Below are 14,654 nucleotides of genomic sequence, written 5' to 3'. Positions count from 1 at the left end.
TCATCTAGAAAGTGGGGCAAATAATAGTGCCTATGTCGTAGCATTGTTCTGAGAACTGCATGAGTCAATGTACATGAGATGTTTAGAGTAGCACCTAGCACATAATACATGGTGCATCAATATTGGCTGTTCTATTATCTCAGGAGGCAAGAGGTATTTTCTTTATCAGAGAATTGAATTCTCACTGCCATCTTAGCAACAGAAGTGTTTATGCAACTTAGATTTCTTTGCTCTTTTAGAAAGATACTCTACTTTAGGGCCTTTCTGGGACTAACAATCCTATCAATTTACATTTAGTACTCAGGAGTGACTGCTGTGTTTTCATGTTTTAGTTATTTCTTATGGGTTTTAATTCAATACTATATGTATTTTAAATCATATATGTATTTTTAAAATGTATGTTCCCCTTAAGAATCGAGAGGAGAAAATCCACCTGCAGTGCATTTGCGGAAGCATGCTCAATTAGAAAGATCTTTAAACTTGCCCTTAGCGCCTTAGACCAGTTTTCTTCAGTGTGCCTTAAGCAAGAAAATGGTCGTTTTCCCTAATTATCTGTTTTAAAGATGGTCATTATAATCTTCCAGTGGTCAGATATTGAATGAATTGTTCAGAAATGAAATTAGAGTGTGTGTTAATCAGTATTAATTAACGGGAGCAGAAGGAGGGAGGTGGTGGACAGCTGTAAAGAAGTGTTGTCTACCTTTCCTATTAAGGACTTGTCTGGACTTCCACGAACAAGGGACAGAAGACATTTATTCTACCTGAAATTTGAGCTATGAAAATTGTCCTGTGTCTAAACATTCTTAATGCCTCCAGCATTTTTTCTAAACTGCAATTTAAAGAAGAACAAGAAAGCAAGTAGTTTGCAAATGGTGCCTCTGAACAAATGGCCAACATTCCAGATGGGGTTTTGTGGGGCTCCACCCACACTAAGCTGACCGAAATGGGGGTGACCCAAGGACAGTACATCCTTTTGTTGTATTGTTTTGATGCAGAGCAAGTGACATTCCTCAGGCCCCTTTTCATGTAGCAGTCCACCACAAAATACGTTGCTACTCTTCTTACCTGTGGGACTAGCTTGTATCAACTCCAGCACTTTTAGGCTTGTCTGATGGCAAATGAAAACTGATACTGGTGGGCAGCGTTATGACTACTTGGTTACTGGACAACCTCTGTTTCCAAGTCCTTTTAGCAATTTCAGTTTAACCCTGAAAAATTGTTTATGAGCAATGATATATACCCATATATCCAAGAATATATCCAAGAAAAATAGGAAAATAGGCACCTATGTTCTCTTCATATGATATATATTACACATTCATGCTGGGATTAGACATTGTATCTTGATGATGGGTGCATATGGGTTTGTTTGTACACCTGTTTATGTGGTGTAATGTGACTCTGTTTGTATAGGTGCATGTCTATGTGGATATAGATACATGTAGACACTCTGAGAACAGTGCTTCTGTGACTATAGAGTGAACAAAGCCCCAAACCCATTGATTATGCGACTATTGCTCACATAATACACAAATCCTAAAGCACTGCTAAATGTCAGAATTGTGGGAAAAGGGAGATGGTCTTAGAACGTCTTCTATAGCATTCCGTGCGACATTGTGATTTAATTGTCCTGGAATGTAGCACAAGAGGTTTGCACTTCTTACCCGCTTGAGCACTGAGAAAATTATAGGCTCAACCAAATTACAGTGAAACAAAATCTGTTGAAAACGAACAATCTGTTTTATGAATTATGCCACAATATAAATATTCAATAATTAATACATGCTAATACACGCATTCAATATATTCAACTTTTCAACTGCAAATATTTTCTAGAATGCCTTTATGTAGTTACATCCACTGTCTGTGGAAACTGAATTTTAGCTTTAGCCTTGGGTAAATTTCAAACAATGACAGTTCACTGGAAGTGACTCCAGATGCCATTGAACATGGAAATTGAAAACTGGCAGCTAGCATGCCAGATTTTGCCAACAATTGGGTTTTGTTTGGCCGCTTGGTATCTGTATGTGTTTGTGTGAGTGTGTGTGTGTGTGTGTGTGAACATTTTATCGAGGTATAATTGTGACACAATAAACTGCACGTATTTAAAGTATGCAATTTGATATTTCACAGGTATATACCTGTGAAACCATCTTTACAATCAAGATAATTAACATATTCTTAACCACGGAAAGTTTTCTCATTGCCCTTTGTAATCCCTCCTTCCTGTCCTTAGCCCCTGCAGGCAATCACTGATCTACTTTCTGTCACTATAGATTAGTATGAGTTTTGTGAACTACGAATTTCTGAATGGAATCATACTGTATGTACTCCTTTTATGTCTGGCTTCTTTCACTCAGCATAATTATTTTGAGATTCATCTAAAAATCATAATAATTACAAAGGTTTCCTCCTATGTTTACTTGTAGAAGTTTTATAATTTAGGTTTTACATTAGGATCTACATCCATGTTAAGTCAATTTTTGAACATGATCTATGTTCTGTATCTATGGTTCCATAGATGGAAGTTCATTTTTTTTTTCATATGAATACTGAATTATCCCAGCACACACTCTTCGTTGGAAAGACTATTCTTTATTCACTGCATTGCTGTGACAGTCTCAAGCTGGGGCAGTTGTAGGGCTTACCTCATTTTCCATTTCTCAGAGGTCAGTGTCCTTCATTGACTGATGTCCAGTGTCCATTGTTTCATATATTTAGTCTATTTTTATTTATTTCAAGTGGGAAGATAAGTTTGATCCCTGCTCCTCCATCTTGGTGAGAAGTAGAAGTCCCATGCTTAGAGTATCTTTGAAATTTTAAAACGTGTTTCCAATAGATAAAAATTAGGAAATATCGTATTCAATCTAGATTTCTGGCTTCTCATGGAAAATCTGCAGATTCGGCAAAATGAGATACACACTCCACGTGGCATCAGTCGATTGCACAGTTCCCTCTTTCTTTGTGGCAGGAGCTTCCTAGCTTCTCGCAGTCCCCATCTTGCTTGCTTCACTCATTTTTTTTTTTTTTGAGGTACGCGGGTCTCTCACTGTTGTGGCCTCTCCCGTTGTGGAGCACAGGCTGCGGACATGCAGGCTCAGCGGCCATGGCTCACGGGCCTAGCCGCTCCGCGGCATGTGGGATCTTCCCGTACCGGGGAACGAACCCGTGTCCCCTGCATTGGCAAGCGGACTCTCAACCACTGCGCCACCAGGGAAGCTCTTGCTTCACTTATTTAACTTACCTACTCGACCCCCCTAGGCCTGATCAGTCCAAGTCTTTCATTTCATTCAGGAGGAAAGGGAGAGAGGCAAAGTTAGATGGTATTAGAATCTGGGTTATCTGGCTCCAAATCCAATGGTAGTTCCACTGAGATTGAACAGTCATTGTATTACTGGTATGGAGATAAGCAAACTGAAGGTCTCATGAATTGCTGACAGGTTTAGAGGCGCAGTGCCTATCACTCACACTCTTCTTACATCTTGATATTTATCTGTGAAGTTTATTATAATTTATCTGTTGCAGTATTTGGAAGCAAATTATGTAGCAGGGATTTAACTGTTAATTTTTTTTAAAGAATTGTTTATTCAACAAAACCATCTTTTGAGGATTATCATTTTTCCTTATTAAATAAATTGCCCGCACACCTATCAGAATGACCAAAATCTGGAACAGTGACGGCACCAAATGCTGATGCGGTTGTGGAGCAGTAAGAACTCTCATTCATCGCTGGTGGGAATGCAAAATGGTGTAGCCACTTTGGAAGACAACTTGGCAATTTCTTACAAAACTAAAATACGCTTACCGTTTGATCCAGGAATCATGCTCCTTGGTATTTACCCAAAGGACTTGAAAACTTATTTTCCCCCCAAAACCTGCACATGAATGTTTATAGAAGCTTTATGTATAATGACCAAAACTTGGAAGCAACCACGATATCTTCAGTAGGCGAATAAATAAACTGTGGCACATTCAGACAATGGAATATCATTCATTGCTAAAAAGAAGTGGGCTGTTAAGCCACGAAAAGACATGGAGGAAGCTTAAGTGCATATTTCTGAAGTGAAAGAAGCCAATCTGAAAAGGTTACATAATGAATGATTCTAGCTATATGACGTTCTTACCCCAAAACTATGGAGACAGTAGAAAGCTTAGTGGTTGTCTGAGGCTGCGGGGAGGGAGAGATGAATAGCCAGAGCACAGAGGAACTTCAGGTCAGTGAAAATACTTTGTGTAATACCATAACGATAGATACGTGTTGTTACACATTTGTCCAAACCCATAGAATGTACAACACCAAGAGTGAACTGTAACGTAAACTATGGACTCTGGGTTATAACGATATGTGAATGTAGGTTCATCAGTGGTAACAAAGGTACCACTCTGGTGGGGGATGCTGATAATTGGGGAGGCTGTATATGTGAGGGAGCAGGGGTATATGGGAAATCTGTACCTTCCAGTCAATTTTGCTGTGAACCTTAAACTGCTCTAAAAAGTAAAGTCTTAATAAAAATAAATAAATTGCTGGCAGCATTTATGTTGAGTGTTGCAAGCTCTGAGTTCCCACCATAAGATAATACTGAAATGACAACAATGTAGAGAATATGTTTATGGTATTTCTCATCTATTCATAACGTTTTTTAGATTATTGAAGGTGTTTATGTCTATGTATATACATGGAGAAATTCAATCTGTTAGCCTGGGAAATGACCTAATAACAAGTTATATTTACCCATCCCCTGTCTCAATTGATTAGTCAAAGTATTATTAAACTGTTGTGCAAAATATAGGAATAAGGGTCAAGAAACAAATCACAAAACCACTAAGGATCATGTGAAGTCACACTTTCTTAGTAGACATGTTGTAAAAATGCATACGACGCATTTTTGGAAACGAGTCCAACATCTTACAAAAATCTGTCTCTTTACTGTCAGATGTTAGAGGCGATGGAAAAATAAACTACATAGAACAATTTATAACTTTTGATTTCATATTCTGGCTTAAAAAATAGACCCTGTAGAAAAAGAGCTGAAGGCATAATACGGAATTATATTGGTATTATTTTACTGACTTACCACAGATGACTATTTCTGATTTAGAAACAAAAAGGAACTGTCAAACTCTCTTATGATTTCCATGTGTTGGATTATATTAGATACCTAACAGAAACTTGTTTTACCTGCTTGCAAGAGCTTTTAAAACTGCCTGTGTGACAAAGAATACCATTCCAAAAGCAAAGTGGGAACATGCTTTTACTAAGATAGCAGATAATAGCAAAGCTTGGGCTTCTGGGGAATATGTTCCCTTCCAGCCCAGCAGCTGGAGAGCTGCCCTTGACCGACAGAACGGAGCAAAGAAGCTCAGGATGTGGGTTTCCGCTTTTCGGAGCTGACAGTATTGGGGTGTAGGGTACTTTATATATTGGTAAGTTCTCAGACAGTAAATTCTGCTCTTCTAACAGGTTTTCAAAAGAGTGTTGTTTAAAACCACTGAGCGCTTTTTCTGTTTCTTTCATGCTTACCTGTCTTCATTCCTGTTTTCTCTCTCTTCCTCTCTTTGCCTTTTCCCCTCGTCCTCTGCACCTTCTTAGGACTTGCTTCTTTCTGGACTCGAGCATGTCTATGTTAGCCTCTCCTTGAGAATCCTCACTTAACCGCACCTCTCCACACATATCCTTCTCCCCCTTAGCATGTCCCTTTAGAAGCCTTAAACAGAACATTCACACCCACTGTGTCTCCTCAAATCCAGCAATGTGACCAGTTTCTGTCCCCAGTTCCCTTCCAAAGCTTCCATTCTGGCTAATATCTCCTGTGGTCTGTTCATGGAGAGAAAGATTGATCAGACTGAATTTTTTAGTGATCTCATGCCTCCTTGGGCAGAGTTTGTTTCTCTTCTTTCTAAGCCAATTTGACTACTGGAGACATTTTTTTCACTTTATTTTCTTCTCACTTCATTTTTCTTACATTTTCTCCACCTTCTCCCTCCTGACTCTTCATTAACCTGATCATCGACTCCTTTTGGCTCTACACTCCACATCGATTTCCTCCCAGATCGTATCTCCTCTTATTGCATTTCCTACATTTTCATAGACAATCTGTAATTTAAAGTTTTGTTTTGACCCCAGAGCTTGGAAATATGCTGATAAGTTTTTGATAGTCTGGGTTTCTTTCACCGTCTTCCTTCACTCACCATCACTCTTGGTTTTCCTTTATTAAAACAAAAAATGTTATTGTCACCACTGGAGAGAGCATTTACTCAAAGTTGATTTTCTCTCCTGAAGACATCTTTCTTTTCACACATAGTTGTGCACATCTCTTTCCTTGTTGCGACTCCTGGAGACGATTCGTGATGAGATGTTTATTTTGTGTTTGTGGCTCTTTATCATTTTCCTCCCAGTCATCCTTCCCTATCTCCATTCTAAGCCTAACTTTGACTTCCTTGCCTTGAGGAAGGTTGTAGATGGGTCTGAAGATGAGGTGCTTGAAGTGGCTCCCTGGCCCTCCTTCAGCTGCTGGCTTTTGCTTTTCTGGAGAGGGTAGGCGAGTAGAAGGTTGGGGAGATGGAAAGTGATGGACAGAGAGTCTCCTCCTGGCCTGGGGAGGAGACAGAGGGTCATGGTCCATGGCTCCCATGAAAGCTGATGACCTGTGACCCACTCTCACGTGCCTTAAGGGAAGGACAAGGCTGGGACTAGGGTGAGGCAAGTGAGGCAACTGACTCAGGCATAAAATTTGAGAGGACTCTAAAAAAACCCTCAGTAATCAAGGTAATTATATTTTATTGCAAGATTTTAAAAAGTTAAAATTAATGCAAAAAAATCCATGATGAACAAATATCAATATTTTAAATAAAGACAGGATGTGGAAGGGGTGGAACTCCAGAGGATGGTAGCTGGTGTATCCCAGGCATTGTTGCCCCCAGGCAGCTTAGCAATGATTCCGAGGCCCCAAGGGCACTGATGTAGCGGAGTCCCTTGATTGCTAGGAATCCTGGGGGTTTGGGCAGGAGCCATCCCAACAACAACGAGTACGGAGAGATGGACAGAGGGGGCATCTGTAAAAATTTTTTGATGTCGAAAAACCCCTGGAGACCTTTGCGTAGCCATGGGTAGGAGCCCAGATAATGGTAGAAATGGGGCCTTACTTTTGGATAGATGTTTTATTTCAAATAAATAGAAATAAGGCACTTACTGCACTCACAGCTTTACTGTTGCAAATTCATACTGAGTACACTGCCTCCATCGGGAGCTTTGTCACTATCTTGAGTGAGGAATGGGAAGCTGAGATTCTTTATTTTCTCTTCCCAGTTCTGTATTGCCTTCCCTTCCCTATCACAAAGTCCACTCCTGTTATTAACCTGTGACTCACTGACCCTGGCTTTCATACGTTTAAAGATCTGGAAAGAGTATATAAAAAACCAAAGACATCCTCTGCTGCTTGCTTTCACATCCTTAAGATCTGACCTCTTTTTTTCAGGTCTCAGAATCGGCACCTTAATATGGGTTCTGCAAGGCAGCTTGACTTGACGGAACGGTCATGGGCCCCCTGAATGCTAGGCCTGACTCTGCTCTGAACGAGCTGTGTGAATGTGGATAAGTGAGTAACTTTCACTCTCTGACCCTCAGTTTCCTCATCTGTGCAGAGGGGCTTAAACTAGATGAGTCCTAAGGTTTCTCTCTGGCCCAACATTCCATGCATTCTAAGGATGATTTTATTTGTCACCGAAATGCGGATTTCCTGCCAGTTCACTTATGATCACTGTAAAACAGCCCAGCTCTGATCTTACTTCTCACCCTGTACTTTGGCATTGTAGTTTCCATTTTCAAAATCTGTTGGCCTTTAGGTGTCATCTGTGTTAAAATCAGATTCTTCACTCTCGGTTTCAAGATGCCAGCTTATCAAACGAAAATCTCTAACAAGGTCTTTGCTCTGCTTGAATGTAAACTTCGCTGAATGATAAAGCAGAAAAAGAAACCATAAGACTTTGGGCCAACCATAAACTAGTTTCCTCGTCTGTGAAATAAAGAGGTTTTATTAGATGCTCTTTTAAGCCCTTTTCAGTTTTAAAATTCTAAATTACGTCAAGAAGCATGATGTTCTTAGATTCTGAATAAGTTTGATATCTTTTTTGTCCCAATCATCAGCTTTTAGAGTATTCCAAGTTTCTTCACCCATCGATTACCTACAGATTTACATAGAAGTATCAGCTTCTTAGTTCTTGCGTGGCCCACCAAATTTATGTAACTTGGTGTTTGACGAACACTGCTGTTTTATAAAGAGGTTGGGAGTTCCCCTAATCCATATTATTTTAAAGATTTAAAAATCTGAAAAACTTTTTTTTTTTTTTTTTTTTTTAAAGTGTAAAGTGGTCATTCTAGCCACTACAGAAAAGAAAGCTGTGTATGTTCTCTACTTCATTTGCCAAAAGAACTGCATAGGCTTTATCATTCTAATGCTTGGGGACTGTGAGATTTGTCTTGTTTTAAAGACAATGGTGGAGGTCTCCTTGCTTCCTGGTGTGGTTTCACTGCCAGGTTCTGTGAGTACTTCTGGGTCACTGACCCAGCTCTGCAGTCTCTGGGGCTGCTGAAGGGGCCATTGGGGAAAGCAGGCACCTCCTGTTGAGTCATGGCTGTGTTGCTCTGTCCCCCAGGACTTCAAGAATTTCTTTCTCTTAAGTGGTAGCATATCAGTTATACAGAAATGCACTTTAGGAAACAGTCTTCAGGAGGGTGCAGATAAGTTCCTACCGTCTTAATAGATCATCCCCAACTCACCCTTCAAGTCCCACTTCAGTGTGATAAGGCTAAAAATTGAGCTCTGGCACCGACACTCAGGGACAGAGTCAACATTCCAGAGGCTCTGCACATATGTACACATTCTGTGATAACGTGTGGACTTCTGTATGGAGTGAGGCTGAATTCAGAGAGATGACAGAGCTTATTAAAGTGGATAAAGTGAAAATTGTAACTTATGATGGTAAAAATACTGGCTTTAATACTACAGAATGCATAGAGGAAAAATGGCTTTTTAGTGCCGTCTTCTGTCATTAAGCAGCACTTTTTGAAGTGCAACAAAAAGAGACTTTAGAAAACATTATTCTAGAAATGCAGGAGTGATTACACTGTGCTGCACAGATTGGAGGATGTCAGTAGAGAGAAGCTTATAATTCTGTGACCTCTTACATCATTTTCATTATGCAGCATGAAGAAACTTAACTTTTTATGACAAGTCAAAATTGTTGCCAAAGAACAGTATTTAATAAACTCATTCTAAAACTCAATGTGACTAATAATAGGTGGCACTGTTAAGCTAGCAATATAGAGATATTAGATAAGCATTTTATTAGCTTTAGATAAAGGGTACCATGTTCATTGTAGGGAAATTGGAAAAATATATCATTTCAGTAAAGTCATGTCAGTTTTATCAGTTGTAACTTTTGCAGTTAATAAAAAGCATTAGCAAGAGGTTATAGCAAATTCTGGATAAATTTTACTTAGAAAATCCATTTTCTAAAGTAATACAGAATCAGTGGTGACATTGGTATGAGAAACCTACTAAGAAATAAAACTCTGTTAGGAAAAAGTAGATAATCTTCAGACAGAGTTCCCAGCCAAAACAAAGCAACAAAATCAAACCACAAAACCCTGTTCCCAATAAGATAAAATAGTCCCATTTGACATTAAGTCATTTCTTGAACTGGCTATATTGATCAAGATTCATACATTTAAAAATAACCTTACATCCTAATGTGTGTTTGACTTTTAGTTTAAAAATCTTATTAAATGTAAAATAAAAGGGACGGTGGTGTGGAGACTCTTGATGTCTTCGAGTTGAAACTTTCAGTGCTTGGATTCATTTTGCTGAATAGGAAGAGAGCAAGTTGGAGTGAGATTATATGTTTTCTTAATCCTTCTTATGGTTTTAGTAGCTATCTCTTCTGTAATGTTTTCTGCTGCCTTCTCTTTTGAAATACTGGCATGCCTTGAAGATATGACGGGTTCGGTTCCAGACCACTGCAATAAAGTGAGTATTGCAGTAAAGTGAGTAAAGTGAGTCATTTTTCTCAGTGCATACAAAAGTTATGTTAACACTATATATATCTATATATTCCTTTTCAGATTCTTTTCCCATATAGGTTGTTACAAAATATTGAGTAGAGTTCCCTGTGCTACATAGTAGGTCCTTGTTGATTATCTATCTTATATATAGTAGTGTGTATATGTTACTCCCAAATTCCTAATTTATCCCTCCCCTCAACAGCTCCCCTTTGGTAACCATAAGTTTGTTTTCTGTATCTGTTTTCTGTTTTGTAAATAAGTTCATTTGTATCATTTTTTTTTAGATTCCACATATAAGTGATATCATATGATATTTGTCTTTGACTTCACTTAGTATGATAATCTCTAGGTCCATCCATGTTGCTGCAGATGGCATCATTTCATTCTTTTTTATGGCTAATTAGTATTCCATTGTATATATGCACCACATCTTCTTTATCCATTCATCTGTTGATGGACATTTAGATTGCTTTCATGTCTTGGCTATTGTAAATATGTTGCAGTAAACACTAGGGTGCATGCATCTTTTCTAATTATGGTTTTCTCTAGATGTACACCCAGGAGTGGGATCACTGGATCATATGGTAGTTCTATTTTTAGTTTTTTAAGGAAACTCCATACTGTTCCTCATAGTGGCTGTATCAATTTACATTCCCACCAACAGTACAAGAGGGTTCCCTTTCCTCCACACCCTCTCCAGTATTTATTGTTTGTAGAGTTTATGATCATGGCCATTCTGACTGGTGTGAGGTGATACCTCATTGTAGTTTTGATTTGCATTTTTCTAATTAGTGATGTTGAGCATCTTTTAATGTGCCTTTTGGTCATCTGTGTGTCTTCTTTGGAGAAATGTCTATTTAGGTTTTCTGCCCATTTTTTGATTTTTTTTTTTTTGTGTGTGTTGTTTTGCTATTGAGCTGTTTGTATATTTTGGAGATTAATCCCTGTCGGTTGCATTGTTTGCAAATATTTTCTCCCATTCTGTAGGTTGTCTTTTCATTTTTCTTTATGGTTTCCTTTGCTGTACAAAAGCTTTTAATTAGGTCCCATTTGTTTATTTTTGTTTTTATTTCCATTACCCTAGGAGATGGATCCAAAAAGATATTACTGTGATTCATATCAGAGAGTCCTGCCTATGTTTTCCTCTAGGAATTTTATAGTATCTGGTCTTACATTTAGGTTTTTAATCCATCTTGAGTTTATTTTTGTGTATGGTGTTACAGAGTGTTCTAATTTCATTCTTTTACATGTAGCTGTCTGGTTATCCCAGCACCATTTATTGAAGACAGTGTCTTTTCTCCATTGTATATTCTTGCCTCTTTTGTCCTAGATTAATTGACCATAGGTGCATGGGTTTATTTGTAGACTTTCTATCCTGTTCCATTGATCTATATTTTTCTTTATGTGCCAGTGTCATTCTAATTTGACTAATGTAGCTTTGTAGTATAGTCTGAAGCTAGAGAGCCTGATTCCTCTAGCTCCATTTTTCTTTCTCAAGATCGCTTTGGCTATTCGGGGTCTTTTGTGTCACCATACAAATTAAAAAAAATTTTTTTCTGGCTCTGTGAAAAATGCCATTGGCAATTTGAGAGGCATTGCACCAAATCTGTAGATTTCCTTTTACTTATCCACAGTAATTAAAAATTCTTTCAAAGTCGGACTCAGTCCTCTCAAACTCTGCTGCTGCTTTATCAACTAAGTTTATGTACTATTCTAAATCATTTGTTGTTATTTCAACAATCTTCATAGCACCTTCATTAGGAGTAGACTCCATTTTAAGAAACCCCTTTCTTTGCTCATCCGTAAGAAGTAACTCTTCATACATTAAAATTTTACCTTGAGATTGCAGCAATTCAGCCACATCTTCAGGCTCCACTTTTAATTCTAGTTCTCTTGCTTTTTCCACCACATCTGCAGTTACTTCCTCCACTGAAGTCTTGAACCCCTCAGAGTCGTCCGTGAGAGTTGGAGTCAACTTCTTCCAGATCCCTGTTAATGTTGATATTTTGACCTCTTCCCATGAATCACAAACGTTCTTAATTCACCATCTAGAACGGTGAATCCTTTCCAGAGGTTTTCAATGTACTTTGTCCAGATGCATCAGAGAAATCACTATCTATGGCAGCTAGAGCCTTATAAAATCTATTTCTTAAATAATAAGACTTGAAAGTCAAGATGACTCCTTGATCCATGGTCTACAGTATGGATGTTGTATTAGCAGTCATGAAAACGTTGCTAATCTTGTTGTACATCTTGATCAGAGCTCTTGGGTGACAAGATGTCAGTAATAATTTGAAAGAAATCTTTTCTGAGCCGTTGTTCTCAACAGTGGGCTTAAAATATTCAGTAAACCATGTTGTCAACACATGTGCTGTCATCCAGGCTTTGTTGTTCCATTTATAGAGGTAGCATCTTTCTTAAGGGCTAGGATTTTTCAGAGTGGTCAATGAGCAGTGACTTCAACTGAAAGTTGTCAGCTGCATCAGCCCCTAAAAAAGAGGGTCAGCCTGTCCTTTGAAGCTTTGAAGCCAGGCATTGACTCCTCCTCTCTAGCTATGAAAGTCCTAGATGGCATCTTCTTCCAATGCAAGGCTGTTTCATCAGCATTGAAAATCTGTTGCTTAGTGTAACCACCTTCATGAAGTATCTTAGCTAGATCTTCTGCATCATCTCCTGCAGCTTTTGCATCAGCACTTGCTGCTTCATGTGGCACTTTTATGTTATGGAGATGACCTCTTTCCCTAAACCTCATGGAACAACCTCTGCTAGCTTCCTCACATCTTTCAGCCTTCATGGAATTGAAGAGAGTTAGGGCCTTTCTCTGGATTAGGCTTTGGCTTAAGGGAATGTTATGACTGGTGTGGTCTTCTATCCAGACCATTAAAACATCCTCCATATTAGCAATAAGGCTGTTTCACTTTCTTATGAGTCATGTTTTCAATGGAGTAGCACTTTTAATATCCTTCAAGAACTTTTCTTTGCACCTGTAACTTGGCTAACTCTTTGGCACCAGGAGGCCTAGCTTTCATCCTGTCTCAGCTTTCAATATACCTTCCTCACTAAGCTTAATCATTTCTAGCTTTTGATCTAAAATGAGAGATGTACAACTCTTCCTTTCACTTGAACACTCAGAGCCCACTGTAGGGTTATTACTTCAGGATTGCTGTGTCTTAGGGAAGGGGGAGACTTGAGGAGAGGGAGAGAAATGGTGGAATGGCTGGTAGGTGGAGCAGTGAGAACACAATTTATTGATTAAGTTTGCCATCTTATTTGGATGGGGTTTGTGGCACCCCAAGTCAATTACAACAGTAATATCAAACATCACTGATCATAGATTATCATGACAAATATAACAATAATGAGCATATTTGAAATGTTGTGAGAATTACCAAAATACGACAGAGACATGAACTGAGCAAATATTGTTGGAAAAATGGTGCCCATAGACTTGCTTAACACAGAGTTGCCACAAACCTTTGGTTTGTAAAACACACAATATCCATGAAGCACAATAAAGCAAAGTTCAGTACAATGAGGTAAAGGGAGAAAATACTGTATCGTTCATGTTGAACAAACCAGGCAGAAAGAAGCCATGAGAGAAACATTCTCCAAGGAGTAGCAGCTGCTGACCTGCATCGGCCCATTCTGGGATTCCTGACCTTGACTGTGACATCTGGGGTTGGCCCAGTCCAGCTATGCATACATAACACCTGGAGTGATATCTTTAATGTGGAACTTTTTGAAAATTAGCAAAAGAGGCGTTATGGTCTGGTGAAGCCATCAGCAAAGTGCGCTCCCAGACCACGCCCACCAGAATCATCTGGGGGGTGCTTGAGATCCTGGACTCCACCACAATCCCACTGAATCTGAAACTCGGGGGGTGTGGTCTGAGAGCCTGCAATTTTCACAAGATCCCCAGATAATCTGTACTGGCTTTTGAAAGTATCTGCTCTTGTAGTTAGTTTCAATATCTCTGGGTTCAGATCCTGGTTCTGTCCCCCTTTATGTGACCTAGAAGGGCTCTTTAAGCTCTCTGAGTCCAACTTTCCTTCTCCATGAATTAGGAATAATGATGGTACCCGCTTCCTAGGGTCCTGTTGAGAAATGAGATAGGCTTTGAAGCACTTACTGCAGTACCTGGTACCTATGAAACATTCATAAATTTGAAAAGCTATTCTTACCATTATTTTTAAAAATTGTATAAAGGATGGCAGAATCTCCACTCTGATTAGAGAGCAACATAGAATGTTTGTTTATTGGAGTGAATACTAACTATACAGTAGATTCTGATATTAAATTATAGCACCTCTTTACTAAAGGGGTTAAAGCAATGGTCACTTCTCTATCCTTGCCTGCACTTTTCTTGTCCCAGATTTTGCTAACATTCTTTTGGCTGCTCTGTTTGGTTCTTGTTTCTCAAAGGCAAGGGTGTAGCCCTCTTTGGCTGGTTTTAAGGCCATTGCTCCTGAGTTTCTGCTTTTGAACCGTTTCCAAGGGGAGTCTTCAGCAGATGATTTACAAAGAGGGCTTTGATGCTCTCTAGCTTGTCCTGCAAAACGCTGTCCGTTTCCCTTAGCTGTTAACCCTGGTGGCC

The 14,654-nt window shown here is 39.0% G+C and overlaps 1 pseudogene; it reads left to right on the top strand.

Annotated features, from left to right (window-relative positions):
- Window positions 1-7,103: 7,103 nt before the first annotated feature.
- On the top strand, window positions 7,104-9,052 carry LOC101331174 (transcription initiation factor IIA subunit 2 pseudogene; annotated as a pseudogene).
- The last annotated feature ends 5,602 nt before the right edge of the window (window positions 9,053-14,654 follow it).

The sequence above is a fragment of the Tursiops truncatus genome, chromosome 6 (assembly GCF_011762595.2).
Source record: "Tursiops truncatus isolate mTurTru1 chromosome 6, mTurTru1.mat.Y, whole genome shotgun sequence".
Lineage (NCBI taxonomy): Eukaryota > Metazoa > Chordata > Mammalia > Artiodactyla > Delphinidae > Tursiops > Tursiops truncatus.
This window is presented reverse-complemented; position numbering and strand designations above follow the sequence as displayed.